Genomic DNA, 23,983 nt, shown 5'->3' with positions numbered 1-23,983 from the left:
CCCACCTTGAATTGGAAGATTATTATGTTCTTAAAGACAGAGGGATTAAATAAACTTATGTATTTTTTTTTTGAGAGGGAGAAGAGTTGAGATGAATGGTCATACTATTATGCAGAGTGTGAAAAGTGATGAAAATCTTATGTCGATTGTAATGGATACAAGTATATATAGACTTACAAGAGAGTATGTTTTTCTCCGAAGAGATTGAGAAGATATTTTGGGGACTGAGATAATGCACTTTGAATAGTCGATTCCGTGAGTTTCAATAAGTTGTTACATGGCGTCAAAACGAATAATTTTTGTTCATCAGATCCTAACTCCTGTTTCCTTTGTGGGAAAGAGGAGGAAACACAATTGTTTTAATACATTATACTATATTGTATACAATCATTACTGATTATAAGACTTCTAGTCTCCTTTCACTTCTCAATTCCTTTACTCCTTCCGTGCTCTTTCTCTATTATTAATATTTAATCTGAACTATCGATTCACATGTCAGCAACGTCTCTTTGGCGCTATCGAAGTATTCTCAGCCATTCAAATGTCCAAGAAATAAATGCTGAGAAAAATTAGGTCTATGCCGCGAATGAAAGCTAGTGCAGATGTTCAGATAGTATAGATCGAATAGCACAGATGCAAATGATGATAGCATCTTCAATACGATTAATGGGAATTTAGGCTGTACTTCAATATATCTTTTTAATTTCCCAATTCTCAATTCCTGAAAGTTCCGTCAAATATATACATAGATCTCATATATAGGTAGACGAAAAAAATATGACTTTAACGATTTGGTCATTGCTTGATTACACAAGACTGTCTCACTATAAATGAGTACAGAAAATCGACGGTCGGGTATATGTAAAAGTGTAATCAGAATCACTATACGGAATTGAGATTTTTGTCAAAGATGGTCTTCATCCCTCCTCTGTCCCTTTGACAAAAAACCCCCCACCATTTTTGCATGAACTTCCCCTCTCAAACCCTCTATTCTCTACCCCCGGAGGTCCCCCCCCCCCATAAAAAAAAAAAAAAATAAAATAAAAAATTAAAAATTAAAAAAAAATAAAAAATAAAAAATGATGATAATAATAATAATAATAATAATGATAATAAAAAATTAATGAATAAATAAATAAATAAAAATAATGAATAATAAGAATAAAATAAAAATAAAAATAAAATAAAATAAAATGTTGTACGAGGCAGGTGGACGAGGTGGCTCATTATCATGTGATGGTCTTTGCTTAATGGCTCATACATCGAGTGGGATAATATGATGAGATAGTATCGCAAAGAAAAGTGATCTAACAGACAATTGTTTATAATGCTCTGTTCTTCTGCACCCCCAAGAAAAAAACACCGCACACAACAGAGGCCATATATTAAGTTACTCATCAAGGTTAACTCTCTCTCTTCAAATCATTATTCTTCAATAGCACTTTGTAGTTTTAATTTCTGTGTCTGTAAGGGTGTTTTTCAACATCACCCGCGTTATTGATGTCCGACTCTTATTGTATCAAATGTGTATCAAGATCATGAAATTGATCTTTCCCTACAGACTTTATCACACACAAAACATGACAACACCACTTAAATGTCTTTCGAAGTTTACCAAAACCGCATATAACATTCTACAACCTTCCAAACGGTATGGGCATAGGCCCTAGGCCTACTCATATTGTGATCATGTGTGATTATATCATATAGGGCTTCCAAGATTTGTACAATCCAGCAAATCGTAGCCTCATTGCACTAGAGTTCATTCGTGTAATTAGGCCTAGTCATGTCTCTTATTTTCCGTCTGAGAATGGCTTGAATTGAGGACAATGTTTTGGATCTAAGTTTATATAGGCCCCTATACCAAAGGAAAAGGCAAATGATCGAAATTGAAGAACTTGTTCAGAAGGCGATTGTTCAACAAAATCGTGCAATATGAGTATGTTATATTATATTATATCATATTATATTATATTATATTATATTATATCATATTATATTATATCATGTTATGTTTATGTAATTACATATCGTTTTATCACTACATTGTACTCGACGTAGGCAGACTATTAGGAGCTACGTTATCGAGTTGCAATTTTAGTTGATCATGATCAAGTTTTATTTTCCTTGTGAAAGTGTCTTTACTTTTTCATGCAGAATTTATGTCATATACAGAGGATAATCATGTAAACGAATGAAATACCTGATCGTATCGATTCAGTCATTACAATTTAAAGGGAAAAATATCACTCGAAACATGCAATAAAACTTTTCGACGGAATGCATGAAGAGCACGTCAATATTTGATAGAACCATAGGATCGAGGTCCTCGCCTAGTCGTAAAATGTAAGGCGGAAGAATATACTGAAAATAAAAAGTTGTTCGGTTCACGCCACGCCTGCGCTGCGAATGCAGCATGCTCGACGAGATACAATCACATCATACTCCATCCAGGCATTTTGTGGCGTTGCTGAATACGAAGAGTCGGAATAGCTTGTGCCACGACAGAGACCCCGACCGCGCATTCCATTATCTGACGTAGGGGACATACCCCTTCGTTACCCCTTCACACAAGGATCGTGATTGGTTGAAGCATAACTACAATGAGACCAATCACATTCCGTGGCTATGGCTCCCTTTCTGTCTCTGATTGGTCATTTTCTCATTACATCACCATTGACCAATCATCGATGAGATGTATGATGTCATCCAGGAATATTGGTGCTTTTTATCATGAGCGCACTCTTATTCCTAATCAGTTGTGCTCTGTCTCTCATTGCTGTCGGAACTACGCCACCTTAGTGAAAGACACATCCAAGCCTATATTTCACGTTTTTCAAAACTTTTCAATATTTCCATTGACTGGATCTGAAAGGAAAATGTCCATGGAATGTCATCAAATCGATTCGTCTGGCTTTTTGACTCTTCAAAAGCACTCGTTGTCGGTAAATCTATTTTCCACGCCGCCCAGCGATTTACTGAAAGGTTGGTGAAAATTTACGTTATTTTCTGACAATTAGGATATTTCTCTGTGTGTGAATGATTTTGAAGTTGTTCTCACGAGTCAGGATTGATAAAAGCTTACAAATACTTGCGTGGAAGTACCAGCTATTTTGACATGATGAAATAAACAGGAGAAACAAGTGTATTTTGGGGTGCGGCAGGCGGTTGTTAAACATGGCGACCGCGGGAACGGAGGGAGCGTGTTGATGTAGTCACGTGACTTTCATATGCAAATTACAGTGTACAGTATGCACAACGCCAGGCGAGCACATTGTTCTTGTTGCATTGGTGCAGCGGCAGAATACTGACTTCTCTTCTGTAACCGTTGTCGGCGCGCGCGCAATTCTTCGCCCTGCGAGCGCGGGTGTATGTTGCATACACCGACTTCTGTCTGAGTGTGAAGTTGTGAACTGAAATGTGAATGAGATTGGAATAGAATCTGGGAGCAGGGCAATATTTTTCACATCAGTCTAATTAACTAACCTTGCTAACTACTAAAGCAAAGCAAAGCAATGTCAGTAAAAGCCCCTGGCATATGAAATGTCTGGGTAGAAAATCTAGTCTACTGAACATTCTCACATTATAAATAGACTCTACTAACGTTAGGTCTAACAATTCCGCTTGAAAGAACAGAAAGAATCTTGCACTTGGGGCCTCGTTGCTAGCTCTTGTCGTTGTGGGTCTTGACAACAGCTACCTTTCAGAGATCTAATTTTATTTAGAATCCGCCTTGTTGTTAAATGTTTGTGGTAAATTTAACATGTTTTTTTAAAGATTTAAAAGGTGAATAAGTAGGTTTTTTATTGTCTACAAGAAAAGTAATAACTGATGCACGGTTGAAAGCAGTTTTCCTTAACTTGCGCCCTAATGTTAGTGTTCTTTTATTTTTGTATTTCATTATTTTTTTCTTTTCTTTTTTTGCCATGGTCATGTAACATGTTAGAGGTCTGAAGTTTCAGTTTGATTTAGTTAAAACTTTTTGTTATGTATCTGCTAAATCTTGGGTAATGTGAGTGTGGCTGTGAGTTCTCGACTAAAAATCAAATTACATCCCAATCTTGATACTGTACTGAGCCTCTGTGACATAATGTACACATTGTACTTTTTTGTTGACTTTGTATTTCATTTTTAGTTTAAGACTGTAAGGGCACTTGTAACATTAGCTTTTTTTTTCACATCCAAGACTTGAGTTTTGACCCCCCCCCCATAATGTTGTAGGGTAGATATTGAGCTTGCTAATTATGGAAGTTCAAGAAGGGTACCGTACATACTTAAAAACCTTCCAAACTCTCGCACCTCAGAAGTCCCTCAGTCTCGTGCTCACATTTCAGTCGTACACCGGCCTGACAATACAATCTTTCTCATGTCTTGTTCCCCCTCCCCTCCTCAAAAATAGAAGAAACCCCAAAATGTGTAAAATTAATTTCCAACCACCAAAAATGTCACATTTGTGGCACTCTGTTTTCATTTTATTTGAAAAAGGCAAATATTTTAGTTCTGTATAGCATGCACAAGATTGCAGAATTAAAAGCTTAAAAATACTGCAAAGCAAACAGGAGGGACAACATAACCCCCTCCCCTACTCAATTGCTTTGCTTCCTCGAGCCACACTTATGTACTATATCTTGAAGAATGTTCCTAGGATTTTTATTAATCACTCCACTTATTTATATTTTGTGTGAAGATTTCAACGTAAGGACATTACTTTCCAGAATGTCTGCGTACTATGCCTTTTGTCAAAGCCGTGTCAATAGCCACAGTCGTGTGGTATTTACTCGTGTGTACCGCTATAAGAGAAGACGCCACGCTATACATTTCTTTTTTGTTTGTGTTTTCATTTCAGATCCAAATATGATGCAAGGGCTGTCATTTTTTGCTGAAGGTGAGACTTGCATTCTTTTAGGACTAAACATGTGCATTGCCTTATGCAAAAGGTTGTTTTTATAACTAGAGCTACAACATGTCTATGAATTGGTAGTTACAAGTTGTAAGCCACATGAGTGTACATTGAGAGAATTGAATTGTGTACTACATTGAAAATGAAGTGAGAATGATTGCCCTGCCCACAAATTTAATGCATTTATGATCATTCTGGACAACTTCTTCGATGATTACTGATTGGATCTACTGTATTCAGCACATACAATACCTCAAAAAGGTGATAGTCCAAGAGGAGGAAAGAAATGCAAAACAGAATCACAAAATCATAGGCCATGGGCAACTATAACTTCAAGCATTTTGTTGCAGGGTAGCCATTCTGATATTCAGTGTAGTCAAACTTTGTTATCGTATGTGTAAAGCTGTCGACAGTGATATTCAGATTGAAAAGATTTAGGGATCTTTAAGAATAAATGGTTGAGTTAGGTACCTCTTTTCAATACCATATTGATAGAAGAGTATTTTTTTTTTTCAAAGAAACACACACTCATAGGTTATACATTATTACATTTTATAATATCCAGATACTGAAAGTGCAGAACTTGTGTCAGTTGCTGATGAGGTAAGTGGAGTGGCTGAAGATTTGGTGGATCTTGGGTATGACACAAACTCTGAAATTGCATCACCCATGTCTGCCAAAAGTCTTTGGGGAGACGCATCTACGCCATCCAGTTCTGTTGGATCATGCACCGAGGAAGATCTCTTCCCGGATTTTGAGGAAGAAACAAGGACCTCCCTGATTTCCATTCTGGACGATGACAAAGAGTGGAACAAGTCACTAAGTGGTCCTCCCATATCAAACCAATCTGGGGAGGATCCACTCAGGACCAATCCCCAAGGAGTCCCATGGTAGGCCAGGTCCCTAACGCTACCACCACTTCACATGTTGACTTTACAAGTGCTCTGCGAGATCGAAATCTGTTGCAGCCAAGCAGTCCAGTAACCGAGGGGACCACTACTCTTTTGCAGACAGCCAAGCCTAGTAGGAAACGAGCTGCAGCTTCTACAAGGTACAGCTAACCCCCTATGTTTGTAATGGTTTTAAATCATACAGTCATGAATGCTCCTTTCATGCTGTGTGAACTAATGACTATGTACTCACTTAACATTACATACTTTCTTCCCATTTTTTCCCAACACAGCTCTAGCACCAGTAAGAGGATACCTTACATAAATCACTACCTTACCTTGAATTTATATCTTAACCTTGGTTGTTTGTCCTCCTCATTTAGCACCTGTGGACTAGCCCCCGGTAAAAGGCCCAGGAAGCAGCAGTATCCGAGTCTTCTCCAGGCACTGCCGGACAAGTTGAATGGTGCAGCATTGCGCATCAACATTCAGCCAGAAAAGCACCACAGAGCTCGCTACAGGACAGAAGGCAGTAGGGGAAGCGTCAAGGATGAGAGTGGTGACTGCTATCCAAAGCTCCAGGTGAGCCAAGCTCGTTTTTGCTCTGTGTGAGAAGGCCCTTTCTGCTTTCTCCATGGTACTGCAACTCTCTGAAAACCTCCATGAATTCTGGAATAAATTATCAAGTATTTTAGATTTGTGAGGAAATGCAAGTATATCCTGACAGCTGTTGGAATTAAACTGATCTCAGTACAAGCATTTGGAAATTTTCAACCAAATTAAGATTGGTCCCCCTGCCCCCTCAGAAAAAATTTATCATGCAATATGTCACTTGTATGCTTTTGCTCCAGGCACAACTCACTTTATCAAGACAAATGTGAACTTGGTGTAATAAGCAAAATTACCACGGTATGTTGATGAGAAATGTATTGTAGGAAAATATAGATGCCAACTTCATTTTATTTTGAGGAACCGTTGCTCCTAATTCTTCATATATTCTTACTGATTTGTAGCTGGAAGGGGTCAATCAACCAGTTATGCTGCAGGTGTTTGTGGGCATCGACCAAGGAAAGATCCGACCACATGGCTACTACCAGGCCTGTAAGGTGACGGGTCGTAACACCACACCTTGCGAAGAGAACGACATCGATGGCACCACTGTCCTGGAGGTACCTTGGGAACCTAGCGATGGGAAAATGGAACTCAGGTGAGAGTGCCATTTTTCTGCAATCTCCTTCGTAATGGCTGTAACAAAAGATTTCAAAGTAATGTGCATTGTGTAATATTAATAAGATTCTTATCATATTAGTTCTTTACAATTGTATGGCTAGCCTGGTGTTCTCAACTTTTATGAAATACTTGTGTCATTTCAGCGTTGACTGCATTGGCATCCTGAAACTTCGCAACGCAGATGTGGAGCAGAGGATAGGGCCAATCCGATCAAAGAGGAAGAGCACATGTGTCCGTCTGGTCTTCAGAGTTTACGTGCCTTCAAATGATGGATTCTTCACCTTGCAAGCATTGTCCAGACCAATTACATGTAGTGAGTGTATTTTGAACTAATTTATATACCCTACCCTATTACATCACACTGTTTGTGAGCATATATCCTTGTGTTGCAGTGTTTGCCCTAAGCTTAGATATAAGTAAGGGATGGAAATGTTATCACTCTTTGCCAGATGTAAGTGACGGAAAATGCTCCAGTGTATTGTCAATTTAAGAATTTAATTCTTATTGCTCTTGGCAGTGGCAATGTACGCGAGACTAAGATTAACTAAGATTATTTTAATGTGTTACAGCTCAACCACTTGGTCACCCTGAGATAGTAAAGAAGAGTTTGACGCAGTGCTCAGTAGCTGGTGGAGAAGAGCTCTTCATTATCGGCAAGAACTTCACATCAAAGGCCACCACAGAAGTCAAACTGAGACAACTGGATGACAATGGCAAAGTTACCTGGGAAGGCGACTGTGAGATTGACAAGGCCCTCTTCCAGAATGTAAGTTGACCAGATCAGTGTGTGTGTGTATGCATGTCTGTGATACCTTTACAGCCATAGTGAAGATTGTAACAGGAAATCTGAACAAGAAGCTGACTTGTGTGTTCAAAGATTTCCTGGTGTGAATGAAATCTGGCAGAGTTTCATAGAATTTGCAAGGTATACTACCAACTTTTGATAATAAGCAAGCCAATCACTTCACATTATGTTTCCATTATGCGTGTTTCTAAGCTGACGTCAGTACAAATCTAATATAAATCTTATACCTTTGCTTGTTCACAGACACACATTGTGTGCAAGATCCCACCGTACGCAAACCAGAAGGTCACCGTTCCTGTCCGTGTATACCTGGTGGTCGTTGGCAAACCAAATCACTGCAGTGAACTGGAAGCCCACCCAATCGATTACATCCCCAAGCCTGGTAAGGAACACCACTTCAACATTTCATTGACCAGGAGAAATTTTGGTCGTGCAGGTCATTCTTGTCAGCTCACTACAATGTGCATGACTCAAGGCCAATGTGTCTCTTGACTTTAGACTGCTATCAATACCTTACCACTCTTGGAAAATCAGAAGAAAAATTGCAGAAGCAAAAGCAGCTGAATGGTAGCATGCTGTGAAAACGCAAGTCTTTCTCTATTAGACTTTGTAAGGAACTGCTTCAGAAAAACTGAACGCAGCAAATGCAAGGCTTCTGGGAAACAAGTATATTTTGGACTCAAATGGTTTTCCGGGCTCTGGAGCAAAACTTGATTGTGTATTTGAGATATCTCGTATGGAGACAGACATATGACTGCATCAAAAAACTACTGCAGCAGCAAAATTTCCAAAACAACATGATCCTGCAAGAGACACATTGTATCTACTGACAAGAATTTCTTGGATTTGCAGGATGGTGGTGGTTTCAGTAATGTGGAATCATGTCCAGCAATAATATTGGTATGAATGAATCCTGAGGCATCATTTATGCCCTTTTTTGTCCTTTTCTTCTTCTTTTTTTTTTTTTTTTTTTGTTTTTTTTGTTTTTTCTTGTCTGATAGGCAGTCTTTTTTTTTCAAAAACTTCTTTTAACGAAAACTTTTTTAAAACCTTTTTTCTCCAAAATTTCTTTTTTTCAAAAACTTTTTTTTTTTTACTTAATTTTTACTTTGTTTTATTCTTGTATGCAAGACGACTGTTCTTTGAAAAATCGTTAACAGGCAAGCAGTGCCGGTGGTGAAACGATATTGAAAGAGTTTGTGATACTCAACTAATACAAAGCCCATCATCACTCTCTGAAAAGCAGAGAATATTTTCAGCCAATGTTATTTCTGGACTTGGTTTGTTATATGTTATGAGGCACCCATATTAAAGTAAGAAGCCATCTAGGAAAGGGAATTATGTAGACTTCTGTTTTGCTCCTAGGCCTCAATGGTCTTAATGGAATACAAAATTAAGAACGTCACTTTTCCATTGCAGTTACCCTCTGAAATCAATTACATCAGGACCTTTTGTACTGTAGTAAGCAGAATGCTCAAAATTGATAGAGCACATTTTTTTGATTGAAAGAATTTGACCAGAGAGAAGTGAAATGAAAATCCTAAAAATTGCCACTTCCTAGAGCTTTGATATGGGTGCTTCAAGTAACCTGCAAATCCATTATGTGCGACCCATGAAGGGAAAAGCATGCTGCCAATTTTCAAACCTTTACTGAGTAATACGTTCCTTTTCTCATTTCTTATAAGCCACCACCCTTAAAAGTGTCGAGAATATATTTGCTGAAAAGCCAAGAAGCCCTTTCTCGGAAAGCTGCAGGGCTTACACTAAATTAATTTTATTTCTTCAGTAAGAGTATGTGAAAGCAGTAGCCAAGTTGGCCATTTGGCAGTTGTTATCCCCTGCCTCTTCGGTTTCATTATAGGGGAAAAATTTTCACGACGACAACATCAAGATCATAATTGGCAGCATTCTTCTCTCTTGAACTTGTCTGTTACTGTAATTGACAGTGGAAATGTGTTGACAAGGGTATGCATGCAGTAGACCCCTGTAGCTTGAGCAAGACTAAGTCAGAAAAAAAAACAATCGACACGCTTTTGGAAATTCGATGGAATTAGAGGCATCATGGCTAACTGGCGTACATTGAGTATGCCATAGTTCATACAAGCGTCATTTTCCGCCATTTTATATGTCTCAATGCTCACCATGTCACAGGATTACTGGATGCATATTCATTGTTGTATAAAATGTTGCAAATTTAAGTGGGTCAGTAGTTGCAAGACAGGTCTACACTTGCATATCTTTCACCAGTGTTCTTTCTTTTTTTCTTAAGGTTTACTATTATCTCAAGGAATAATTGGCTAGAGCAAGCCTCATGAATGCTCTTTTAATATGCAAATTTCTTGTCTATCTTTCAAAAATACATATAGATTTATTTAGAATGATAAAATTGCAAGAGCATACAACTTTCAACAAAAATTTCAACCATTGAACAAAGTTTCTATGTTCTTTTATATGTGTCAAAGTGCACACTTCATTTCTTCAGAAAAGTGTTGATAAAAATTGACTACCAAAACCTATGTGAAGTGATGAAAGACCTGTCCTGCATTATACATGGTAGAATAGTATATGTCCCCATCCCTGTTAAAATTGCCCCCGTGGGTTGGGTCTAGTTAATGTAGTAGCTGTGGGGTGGGTTGCGTATTCATCACATGAACTTTGCTCTTCCCCCTCAGTGCCTTTCGGATAATGCACGCATTGTTCAGTGCTCTTGTAGCACTCCGGCTGAGGCGTTAACAGGCCATCCTGTTAACGTACTTCTGGGCCCTCAGCAGGTCGCAAGGCTCGGCAGACAGTACAGTACAGCAAAAGTTTATTTTTAATCATTCTACAAATCCTTGTCTTTACCTTAGTTGGCGAAGTACCTAAGTAGAGAACACTGATGCTGGTAGTGCTTCTTTTTCTTTTCTTTTTTTTTTCCCCTCTGAAATGGATGAGCTAGTTGACTTTCATTTGACAGAAAGAGACAGACAATGTTGTCTCCTACCAGCTGATGTTTCTTGGTACAGTGACAACAAGGAAAAGAACATAGTGAAATAAACATGAATAAACAACGAAAAACTTAAATAACAATCACACAAGTTCATCACAATCTGCTAAATTATCTTCATTGTAGAAATTAGTCGAGTAAAAAGACAACTTGAAAAACAGTAGTGCATGTTTTGGGCAAAATGCTTTGAGAGAAAAAAAAAAACAGACAACAGTATTGTAGGGGTGTGAAGTAAGCGTTTTTTCTGTCTTTTTTGTTTTTCCATTGCTTGCTTTCTTTTTCCATGTAATGTTGAACATATGTTCTTTCAGCAGGTCCTGGTGTTCAAGCGCTGTCCTTCCCCCTCCCCCTCCATATTTTTTTTCCATTTTTTTTTTTCACCCACTATCCCCCACATCCCCTTCCCTACTTAGCTCGCTTTTTTTACTTTTTTTTCTGCCCTTTTTTTTTCTTCCTTTTTTTTCTGCCTTTTTTTTTTTCAAAACTTGTAAACTTCCACTTCTTTTTTTCCCCCTCCACTCTTCAAACATTCTAAACCAACTCCCCCACACTCCCCACCACCCTTCCATTTGTTTGCAGAGTCTGTCCTCTTCAAGGGAATGCTGCTACATCACATCACAGGAATCTGTCAGACTTATCTCGGACTTTCAGGGCCTTGTTAAATGTTTGCAATGATTTTAATACATTATTTAGTGTCTGTGCAGCCTCAATGCGCCTGCACCTGGAATTATTGAAATTCTCCAAAGAATTTCAGCAACCAAAGCACTTACCTCTCAAGGCTGATTATGCCCAGCAAGTAGAAGTGGAAAAGCTAGAATAAAAGTTTCTTTTACTTGCTCAATCAAAACTCCTTGTAACATCTTATACAAACTGGTATTGCATCCTTGTAATATGTAATGCAGGAATTAGCATCAGTCCTTGTTTCTTCAATATTTGGAGGTTTTGAAGACTTTTTCAGATGAGATATGTCTCGAGGGGGAAAAAGAAGAAAAGTTTATTTTAAAAAAAGTTGCGTTGAAAAGCCACAATGCTTGATCATCCACATTGTGCTTATATTTCTGAAGCAGTGATATTTTATCTATTTACCCACTTAAAAAGTATATTGAAAATATCCACCTACTATTTTAGAAGGCACTCCAGCAATTGCAGAAACAAGGAATTAAGTAGTGTAGTATGAGTAGTGTATCCGTAAATTTAGGTTGGAAGCAATATCAGTATGTATTTGGAATTTTAAAAGCATGTTTGAGAAAAGCATTTAAAAAAAATCTGTAAGAGCTTTGGGCTCATTTATCAAGGCACCTGAGCGACTAAACTTGACGGACTGTTTTTCTCAATACACCACATGGTCAGTGGCTCTTTGATTAACGCGACATATACTGTTTGTCTCAATACAGATTCTGTGGCGATACAGTCCCCACCTGTAGCAACTGGTGCCAAGAATCAAGGTAAGCTTGATCTTAATGATTGATTGATTTTTCTTTTCTGTATTTGGTAAAAAAGAAAAAAAAAATATATATATATATATATGCGGAATCTTGGTTTAAAAAAGGCTCAGAAATAACATGATATGGTCAATTCGTGTTACTCAAAAGGTAAAATGATTGTCAACTGTTCGCATGCATGCCTGTAGATAAATATTATTCAATAGGATTGAAACCAGCAGATCCTCATATCTTGCATGTCTTCCTCTTCACTTGCATAGGTAATGTCAATGCTGCTGCTCCAAGCTCATCGCCAGCTGTACTGTCGCCAGCACAGGCCCCCATGGTCCTATCCTTGTCCCCAGTGGTCAAGCCTGAGCAAAGTCCCCCGCTTCCCGCCCAGATTTCATCAAATGCAGCCTCAACTCAAGACGAGTTCTCCCTCGCCCTTCAGATGCTTGCGTGCGCATATCTCAAGAACAGAGATATGTACAACAACCTCTTGATGCAGACACAAGCACAGGACTCGAGCGCCATGCTGGATGACTCGTTACAAGGTAAATGCACCATGGATGAAGAGAAATCAAATAAAAGGGATTAACATCATTTTTTATATTTGCAGGGCCATCAAAGGGAGCAACAGAAAGCATTTGTGCTGATTATAGGCATGAGGCTGTAGCATGGGGGAAATCTTTTTCATGCTTTTAAATATCAGAGAATTAACAATTTTCTTTCTGTGCCTGTACACATGTTCATTAGGCCAAGTGCCGGAAAAAGGGAAGGTTGGTGATGGTCAACGTCAGAGACCTGACTGTGCTGTTAAAACTGTGTACCAAGTACAAGCTGAGGGTTTGCCCGGTGATAAGACTGCAGAGAGTGACTGCCCTGATTTATTAAAGACTGAGCCTGGTCTTACCACTATTGATCCAGAATTGGCAGACATCTATGATCTTGTCCTTCCAGACATAACAGATATCCATGCCCTAGATGATGGTACGGTATAAACTTCCATGTCATGAATATGCTGTGATACCTAATGTGCCCATTTCTTTTTGCAGCTTCTGTGAAAATTACAGAAGAGAGAGTACATTGAGCTTGTTTTAGAAATCTGTACACCTTGTTTGCATGTGCCTGTGTTGTGGCTTCATAAGGTTTAACATTTTTCATGTCATGATTTTGTTTTAGTCCCCAACAAGGTCATGAAGATTTTCTGTTAATCAAAGATCCTGCTTCTCCCCATCGTGGAGTAATGTTACATAACAACATTTTATAATTGTGTTTTCAATAACACAATAAACCACGTGCACTGAACTCCCCGAGTTGAAAACGGGGTTCTACACTTTTAGTATTAGGATAGAGTTTCTTGGCATGTGTGTTTTGGCTCGTGTGAGGTTGACTTAATAACTTCACCAGTATTCCAGCAAAGATATGAAAAATAGGTGATTTCATGTCATATACGGTGTCTGGAGAGAATAAGAAAGAAATCCTCATGGCCTTGCAATCGATGGAAAATTTAGCCCTTCCGTAGGTACTTTTTGTTCTGGTCTCCAGTATGTTGTATTTACTTTGTCCTTTCTCTTCTCTATTTCTTTCAGTCTTGGATGTCCTGAATAATAATTGAGGTAAAGTATCCGGTGTGCCGAAACCAGACTGCAGCTGCTGAAGTTGAGAAGAAGAAACAAATTTAGTTTATAATCGCATTATAAGGAGGGATTTTTATTTTTATTACTTTCCCTTTTTTTTGGGGGGGGGGGGGGGGGCATTAGTAGCTTGTACTTATGAAAGGGATAGGATTGGACAGTTCAGGAGAGGTAAATTACCCACTCTGAATAGTGCCTGTTTAATTATTTTTATTATTATTATTTGTTGGGTTTTTCTTTTTCTTACTTACGGCATGAATAGATGGGATGTACATATTTGTACATACACCTTTTTGATTTATGTGGCTGTAAAGTTTGTGAATATGTAGATACCAAAGCTGTACATACATATTTATTTCTACAAGCTATTCCAAGGGCCAAATGTATTCATACAGAGAATTTGCCCTTACTTTTTTATGTTGCAATTGTGCAGGAAAAAAAGTACATTTCTTTTTTTCTCATTCGTGAAAATTTGTACAGCATTGTATGTCTTTGCTAAGAACAGTCCAGATCTTTTTGTCTACCCACCACCTTTTGCAAAACCCAGTGATATAGACATCTGTGAGATTTGCCTGAGCTCTATTTCAAAGAGTTCCTACCCCTCACATTTAACCATTTTGTCATATCGGCATATTTTGGCAAATTAAAGGCTTCTGAGGCCAGATAGTGAACACAGAGAAAATGTAACAAAATAAAGAACATCCCCCCCCCCCCCCCCCACACACACAAAAAAAAGGGGGGGGGGGGAGTTAAAACTACAATTTGTTTGTATTGATCAGTAGAGTCTCCAAAGGATGCCTTAGCACTGGTGAGCATTATTAACAGTACTTTTTAGCCTGAAAGTTTTTGAGGATATGATTCACAACAAGTTTGGCAGACATACATGCAATTCATCCCGGAACAACTCTTCAAAAAGTTTTTTTTTCCCCCACAGCTTGCCATATGTGGTTATTCATATCTGAAATGACTGAATAGTGATACTTTAATTTAGTTACCAATAGTTTTTTGTGTCAAGTTGGATGTCTGCTAGGCTAGGAGACAAGTAGAAAGCCACTTACATTTCTGTAAGCTTGTTTGGGAAAAGCAAAGACAGTATTCCTGATTCTAAGGTTGATGTTGGATTTGTTATTTTGATTATTCAATTTGGTTACATTTTTGTATAAAAAGAAGAGTTCAAAGAAAAAACAGTATCCCCTTGCAGAGCAGGGCAGGTTCATCAAAAACTTTTTGTACATGTACAGTGTTGATATCATCTGTTGTGCATCCATCCGTCCAGGGATTGCATTGAGGCTGGATCCAAACTAAGTTTTCATGTTTTCATTCACATTGCCAAAAACAACGCTAGTCCAGTCCTAATGTTCCGCCATTCTGAAACTGGAGAATGCATGGCATTGTTACAGTACACATTCAGCTTGTATTATAATTCAAATTCTCCGACCATGATTGAAGCCCTCGCTCTCCACTTGAAGCGAGTGTTGCCTTCTCCAAACCAAACCTGCTGAGTAACTTGACTAGACAGTATTCTGTTACGGAGGACTGCTTTGTGGGCAGCATCATAAGTACATATACATTTTGAGGTAGTGACAGGTGATAAAAGTTGCCTTGACAATTGTGCACCGACAAATTCATGACAAATACTATTCTGACTGGCATGTCGCTTTAGACCACAAGATACAACCATGGTAAAACTTTTTTTTTTTTTTTGAGGGGGGGGGGGGGGGTACTATGATTTATTTTTTGTTTTGTTCCATTTTTTACCCATTCAGCAAGTCAAATTATCTTATGACTGTGGGGTATGCCAGTGTTACATTTGTCACCTTAAAAGCCGACTTGCATCTTGAAATCCAACACGGCACAGCATTAGTTTGAATGCCAATTGAACTCTTTATTCATGTTGCAAAGTTATGAGAAAATTTTCACTGTTTATTTATTTATCATGCAAGTTGTGCTGAATATACATTTTCTGCTGTGTAAACAGAAAAAAAAATGCGAATGCAATGGAAAAAAAAAAGACAGCAAAAGTCATGTATGGTGCATTAAAAGAAAATAAAAATAAGTGCCCAGTGTAGGTTGATTCTTTCAGTTCCATCTCTGTTAGTTGAATTCATACAGTGTATGTAGTTGTGTGGAAATGAATTTAATCATCTGGTATGGCTGTGTGGCCTGAATGAAATGTATCAAAATTTGTCTCCAATGTTGCGAGTATCCAGTTGTAGGGTGTCAGCAAACCAGCAGTGTCTTTGATCCCGGAAAGCACATCTAGTACATTGCAGAATGAAATTCACAACAAATACAATTACAGTCCTTGTATAAGGTTTACCATCAATATCTGACAAGTCTGGTGAGTGGATAGATGTGTCTGTGTATGGTTGAACACGATTGAGATGTGTTTGTGGACTGAGAATAAGTTTTCTTCTCCCGTTGTCCTGTCCCACTCGTAAAACAAAAAAGACCACCACAACCACGCACACATAAATTGCATCCTTATGGCAAAAAAAAAAATTTTCAGAAGAAATATTACATCATTTCAATATCTGACAATTATTGCTGTTCCGCAAAAAACTGTCACTAGCACTACATTCTTAGATCCTGACGAAGACCATGGGACAAGGGCCTGATTGAATACATTGCATAGGGAGCAGAATTTGAGAGCAACGCTCATCTCACACTTCATCTCGTTCATACTTCTGTTCGATTATGTATATACAGGTACTGTGTGTGTGTGTGTATGTATATATATATATATATATATATATATATATATATATATATATACATACAGTATGTATATATTATATAATTTGTTGATGAACATTTAAGATGCAAAAACAGATGTATCAATTTGTGATCAACTTGGATCTATGAGATTGAAGCTGCTGAAGAACAAGGAAATGAAATAATGAACATAATTTTGATGATATATCTTCACAAATATTTCTAGTTATTTAACGAGTGAAATATCGTTGAAAAGATATTCCTCTTTATTTGATGTCTGTTTTTGCATTCAAATTCTTCATACATGTGTAAATATACACTGAAATGACTGTACAGTGTATACATGTATTACAGTTACAAAAGATACTCGTATGAATATTCTATGAGTAGAATGGTCCTGTGTATGTGTGTGTGTGTGCGTTTGTGCATTGCAACTACAATATCAACAACCGGTACAATTTCACACATTGGTATATTCAAGTGATAATTCTATTCCAGATGTATGCAAACACTAACTGGAACATGCCATGTGAGTTACATATCCGATCGGGGTCTAGGGCAATTACCCCCTGGGCAATTACCCTGGACCCTTCCCCTGGCCTTAATCCTAATCCTAATCCTAACCCTAACCCTAACCCAAACCCTAATCTTAACTCTAACCTTACCACTAACTAGTATTTAGCCGGGGGGTAATTGCCCTCTGAGGGTAATTGCCCGGATACGATCTAATCGAAGCAGATCTTTGCCCCATTTCATAAAAGATCATGTTGGGATAGCAACTCTTACTGGCTGGAATGGCAACTAACAGCAACAGCCAATTAGGAAGCTGGATTCCTGTTGGTACCATGACATTTGCCATACCAACAAGAACTGCTATGGTATCAACTTTTTATGGAATGGGCCCTGATTGTGATTACCCTGAAATGTTCAACATCTCAAAGACCGCGTAAATGAGCGATGAAACGTACAAATGGCAGTATGTATACCGGAACAATATGTTGGAGCATAATAACATACGCAAGAAAGATAGAGAACATGACGAATACTTCGTAGAGATAACGCATTAAGGCGAGGGAAAAAAAAATGGAAAGTTTCACTCTTCCAGGATTGAAGACAAAACAGCGCACAGAAATAATGCAATTAACTATATTTGTATACACATTTCTGAACAGTTTGAAGGGAAAATACGCCCCAGGAAACCTTGTTCGTTTACAAAAAAAAAAAAAAAAAAAAAAAACTACAGCAACAAACAAAAATACAAACAAGCAAAAAATAACAAAATCACGCAACAGACAACACTTGTTTTTACAGGACCAGTATGCTATTCATGAATCTGTATATGGAAAGAAGGGGGGGGGGAGATAGTTCTCTGACAATAATAATAATAATAATGATAATAATAATAATAATAATAATAATAATAATAATAATAATAATAATGATAATAATAATGATAATAATAATAATAATGATAGTAATAGCTCTCTGTAATTACCATTCAAATTTTATGCACACACTCATAGTGATAGTTCCTCACAACCAGAAAAACCTACCCTACATGACAACACACAATGAATGTCACTTTGATTACGAGTAATTCATGTACAAACTATTGCGTTTGTACAGTTGCATTGAATATGAAATAGCTTGTTGGTCCTAAGAGGGGAAAATATCCATGAATTTCACTGCATGACATGATAGATAAACTAAATGACATTACATGCAGTAAACAAGTTTTACCAAATACAGAATGGCGTGACCACATTTTTATTTTTCTGTTCAGTCTTCGGAAACAATGACAGACAACTTCAAAAAGAGAAGAAGGAAGAGGAAAAAAATAAACATTTATTATTCCCATTAAACTGTGCAGCATATTATGCGTTGTTCGCTCTCTGAACAGATCTCTACATAATACATGTATATATATTTTTTTCATAGTCAGTGCTGCAGCAGGCCGCTGTCAACCCCCCCCCCCCCCCCCCCCCCCATGTAAGAAACTGATCAAAAGATGGCGTACTTCCAAAACGATTCAAGTCATCATTATCACTGTCAATATTCGGCATGTTCAGTATGCAGATTGCATGGAGGAATAAAACGTTTTTAAAGACACTCGTGGAACGTTGGACAAGGGTAGGTGATAGATGGACAAGTGTGTGTGTGTGTGTGTGTGTGTGTGTGTGTGTTTGTGTGTGTGTGTGTGTGTGTGTGTGTGTGTGTGTGTGTGTGTGTGTGTGTGTGTGTTTTCTTGTCCTTTTTTTTTCTTGGTTTTTTACATACAAAACTTTTCCTTTTTCATTCGTAATATTGACAAATGTGGAATTTATGTTGTTAAAATGAAATCTGTGATATCTTGTCATGAATTAATTGGTATATTGTTTGTATGAAAAAGAAAGAAAAATAAAAGATTGACAAAAACAAAAAAAGTGTGTGTGTGTGTGTGTGTGTGTTGAAAAATGGATTTGTTTGTGTTTTGAATTGTATTTGTATTGTTGTTTTTTCATGTTTTACATCCAGAATTGGTTGATTCATGAATGATTTGAATGAAATCAATAAATATCAAGGGGAAAAAGTGTGTGTGAGGTTAAGGAGAGAGGGGAAGGGAGAGAAGTGAGGTGTATACTAGTCTCAAGATTCTAGGCAAAACTCATTTGCCATATTATATTATGTCAATTACTAGTACACGTATAACAGCTTCTACTACTACGGTACTTTATCCAGCTACAAAATATCGCAATTATGGGATCTCGCAGGATCACCTTTGCGTTTTCACGAGTTGTCAGTGAGAAAGTTTACTGAAACCAAATACAAAACAAACATTTTATAGGCAATAAGAAAGTCGAGACTTCAGATCACCCTGATACAATTGATTATTCATAATGCGAACCCAAATGCATGCTGTGATCCAAAAGGAAAAGTCTGACGCCCGTCTGACGAGAGATGAGAGAGAGAGAGAAGGGGGGGGGGGGTGGGGTGGAGATATTTCCTCCAAGGTTAAATTATTGCTTGTCCGCAAACTCAAAGAAACAATGACAAACAAGAATACTAATTATGCTCATAATTGCTTCAATCCATGTCCCCATTTTCTGAATTGTGAAATATGCGAGTATCATGTGAATCGTTGTAGTATACTAACAATGCCTTATGTATATCCCAACACAACTTGCTAGAAAGTGTCGTGGTTGAGTAAACCTCGTTTATCGGGCAATACTCAATATTTCATATTGAAATCAATTGCCTTTATAATACTGACACAATAGTGTCAACGAAACGTTGAGATGTCAATCAATATTGTCTTATGCTTACAATTTTGCCCTTATTGACAATAGAAGTGTATACAATATACCAGGTACTATGCTATCTACATAATTATAAGATTTAGGGTAGTCGGTTGTATTTCTGATTGCATCATTTATCATTAATTTTCCCATTTCCAGTCTGCGAAGAAAACTATTATTTTTTGTTACTGCTCATCCTGACCGCACAACAACATATCTCATTGTTTCAAATGTGACAGGATAACGTAGCCTCTATAGCCTTGAGAATAAGAAAAAAAAAAGACATTTAAATTTCGTAAGCTAATCCTCTCATTCAGCATAAATGCCTTCGAAATCCCGTGTCGAAAAGGTCATGATTGATCTAATAATAGAGAGCATTGTCCTTCACCGTTGCGTTCCTTCCGTGCACTGTGTTCATTGGTGAAAGAGCGCCATCTTTTGGTAATGGTTTGATTTGCAGTCACTGGATGAGTTGCGCGGCGTCTGTATCACTAAACTTCTTTAAATGCCCCTGTCACACTTTGCCGAATAAGGCAAACGTATGAGACACGAATGTCCATTTTTGGCATCCGTTGATATCCGTTAAAATGCGTTTCATGTCCTTTGTAACCTTTCAATGGACGTTTTATCTTCCGGTGATTTCCGTCAGAGCGGCTAGAAAACTTTGTGCATACACAAAGTTGTTTTTTTTCTCGCCAAAAACGGATAGCGCGATCTTGTCCTTATTGTCCGATAGTTGTACGTTTTCTCCTGTATCTGCATCGTACTTTGGCGTTTTCTATATACACATTTCATCCGCTAGGCCTCCTGTAAAGTTCGTTGCTGCATCAAGATATGGAACTGATGGAACGGCTATGTATCACATCAAACCCATACGCACGGTTCTCTGACGTTCGATGTACGTCTCAAACGTCGCCCCTTTGTTCCTCGACGTGCGTTTTGTCCTGTGGGCATGCGGTTCATATTCGTTTCTCATGCGTTTGCGCACGTTCCACTGTCCCTTACACCATCTCCCCAGGTGCGTTTTCTTTGGGCCCTAGACCATTATACGCTCCTCTAAAACGGAATAATCTACACTTTGTCCACGGGATTGACAATTTGAAAAACGAATGAGCGAAATATCGATTACGGTGTATGGGACTATCCGGCAAAGTGTGACAGGGGCTTTACTGGTAGATCGAGGGATGTCATAATATTATATGCCACTGTTTGCCAGTAACTCCTAAATGTCCACCAAATGGATTATGCCACTATACGCTCCCGCTGCTGCTGCTGCTGCTGCTGCTGCACTTACTATTGACAGTTTTTGTTTGTCACGTTTTGTTTTGTTATTTTTTTTTCTGAAAGGAAACTCCTGTCTACTCCACGTAAAGATATGGTAAAATGAAACTGTGGAATAGAAATTCTATTGACTCGATGGTGGATAGAGGATAAATTGCAACAAGAGAAGTAACAGAATTTGTACGTTTTACATAACTGACAAAACCGTGATATCGGTAACAATCTTTATGCAAACTGAATGACGGTGATGACGTCAACACCTCACGTAGACTGAAGACCCCTTCCTCGTGCAGAAACGAATTGTTGAGCTTCCCATCCTCACTATGTACAAGTATCATGAATAGACTTATTACACACTGCATGGAACCACTGGAAAACGTTCGCGTGCATTTTAATTTCGTGAATTTCGCGAGAGCCAAGATTCGCAAAATTAGAAAGCACGCTCCCAGCGAAAGTTGTCTATATACACTTTAAAGGAAACCCAAACCCAAAGAGAAATGTGGATTGAGTGAAATAACAACATTAGTAGAAACATCAGTGAAAGTTTGAGGAAAATCGGACAATCGATGCAAAATAATAGGAATTAATTTCAAAGTTTTGGTGTTGGAACCGCTGGATGAGGAGACTACTTAAGTTTATGACATAATGTGTTGACAAAAATTGTTCAGAAAATACAAAGAAAATTCAACATGCTTTCACTTTTCTATATCATAATGAAAGAGCACGTGACTAACCGCTTTCAGAAAGCAGGGGAAATAATTACTACCCTTAACATATTATGTCAGTATCAAATTGATGGAATGTATAATTTTCATGAAAAAATATTTTTTGTGGAATTCCCTTTTATAATTATTTTCTTTATGTTGTTGTCCACAATGACGTCATAACCTCTAGTAGTCTCCTCATCCGGCGGTTCCAACACCAAAACTATAGAAATTCATAACTTTTGCATCGGTCGATTTTCCTCAAACTTTCACTAATGTGTTTTGCTAATGCTGCTGCTTTCACTTAAGCCACATTTCTCTTTGGGTTTGGTTTCCTTTAAGCATTGCGAAAATTTCATGCAGCGAAAAAGGCCGGGCAGTTTCACGCCGCGAAAATCATGCTTTATAATTTCAATACTCAGTTTTCGAGGGCTTATTGTTTACGTAGTTTATCTCCAGAGAGTGCAATACACTTTTTGTTTCTTTTATGTTGCTGGAAAGGTAACGCCCATCCTGTCGAGAACATGATGGTTCGTCCCTCGAACTTCATAAGTTCTCTAACCAATAAAGGCCTATACATCTCAGTCACACACCCGAAAAAATGGCCGAAAAAAATCACGTTATATCGTCGGCCACCAGGATGTTCCACGGAGACTATAAACATATTGCTTCAATTTCCTATCATGTTTAGGAGGAGAACAGATTGTTACAACAACAAAAAAGAAAAAAAAAATGAAAATAAGATCTAAAATTCAACAGACGGCCTTTCTGTCTATTTCATAGTCTGGGAGGTTATACTGAGAATGCGTTCTACGAGTGGTTGGTATAAATACTCCTCCGAGGAAAGATTTATGTTTTCTGGACCCTGGGATGCTTTGTCACCCTGCAGCAGCAGACTATAACTAGTTATATCACTTTGTCCCAATCAAGCTGTGTTCGATTGATATCACATCAGACATATAGATGTCTTCCGGAGATAGTGCGTGCATGCAATCGCAATTTTTTTTTTCTCTCTCTTTTTTTTTTTTTTTTTTTTTTTTTTTAGGGGGGGGGGGGGGTATACCTGCAGTAATATCATTTCAATTTCACATTTTCAGGTAGCAAAATCAAATAGTAAGATAGATTGGTACATCATAAGAGATGTCGGGACGTGAAGTGCATGCGGTCTTTGTAAACTTATGGAAATTTTGAGATTCACTTTTGCAAAAATTCTCAATTAATCTGTTTGTTTTGATTTTGGAATCAAAACGAAGTATAGGCCTATACACATCAGTTATTGTGGTCTTTATGATAAACAGTACTCCAAAGGGATAGAGGTGGAAGTTGCTCAATCATCGACCCCAAATAACATGTAGATTTCAAAACATTGTGTTTTGTGAAAACTGATTGTCATATGACATTGTGTCATTCTGCTCGTCTGACTTTATTCATTGAAGTCTTCTTGAACATTGTGTGGAATAAATTGATATCGTGATTAAGTATCGATATGCATATGCTTTATTGTCACAGACGAAACATTAATCAGCTATACTTAATTATGTTCATGTAATTCGGACTATGAATATCATAACATGAAGAGTTGAAAACAAAACAGATATTACACTCGTTTCATAACGAGAAATATTTTTGAATATGCCGATTCGAACTATAGTTTAGGTTCTATAGATAATGATTTCCTTTGTTTTTTCGATGCTTCCATTTAAAACATCTCAAATCGTCGCTGATAAAAATTGATATTTGTTTTTTTTTAATATTTAGACTCTTCACACACACACATAATAGGATATATCTTTATGTGTGTGTGTGTGTGTGTGCGCGCGCGTGTTTCTAGTGTGTGTAAGTGTTAATAATTCGTGTATAATAATAGAGGGGGAGGGAGAGAGGGGCGTGAGCTTGCACTGTTGCAGATTCATTGATACATTCAGAAGTGGCCTTTTATATACTTGTTATGCGTTTTCTCATTTTCCACCATTCCTCATCAGTTTTAAAGAACAACAAAAGGTATATAAGGCCTACACGTATTTAAATGTCCTTAGTCGCTTAATCAGTTAACTCGAATAAATAGGGCCTGAAATAATGATCTAATAATGTGCATTTCTATAGCGCAGCTACTTATGCATACATTAGTAGGCTATA

At 37.8% G+C, this 23,983-nt stretch overlaps 1 pseudogene; it reads left to right on the top strand.

Annotated features, from left to right (window-relative positions):
* Positions 1 to 2,763: 2,763 nt before the first annotated feature.
* Positions 2,764 to 13,962, top strand: LOC139741006 (uncharacterized; annotated as a pseudogene).
* The last annotated feature ends 10,021 nt before the right edge of the window (positions 13,963 to 23,983 follow it).

Source organism: Diadema antillarum, unplaced genomic scaffold (assembly GCF_040938485.1).
Source record: "Diadema antillarum isolate AM-2024a unplaced genomic scaffold, OU_Dant_1.0 seq00000897_RagTag, whole genome shotgun sequence".
In the NCBI taxonomy this organism is placed as follows: domain Eukaryota; kingdom Metazoa; phylum Echinodermata; class Echinoidea; order Diadematoida; family Diadematidae; genus Diadema; species Diadema antillarum.
This window is presented reverse-complemented; position numbering and strand designations above follow the sequence as displayed.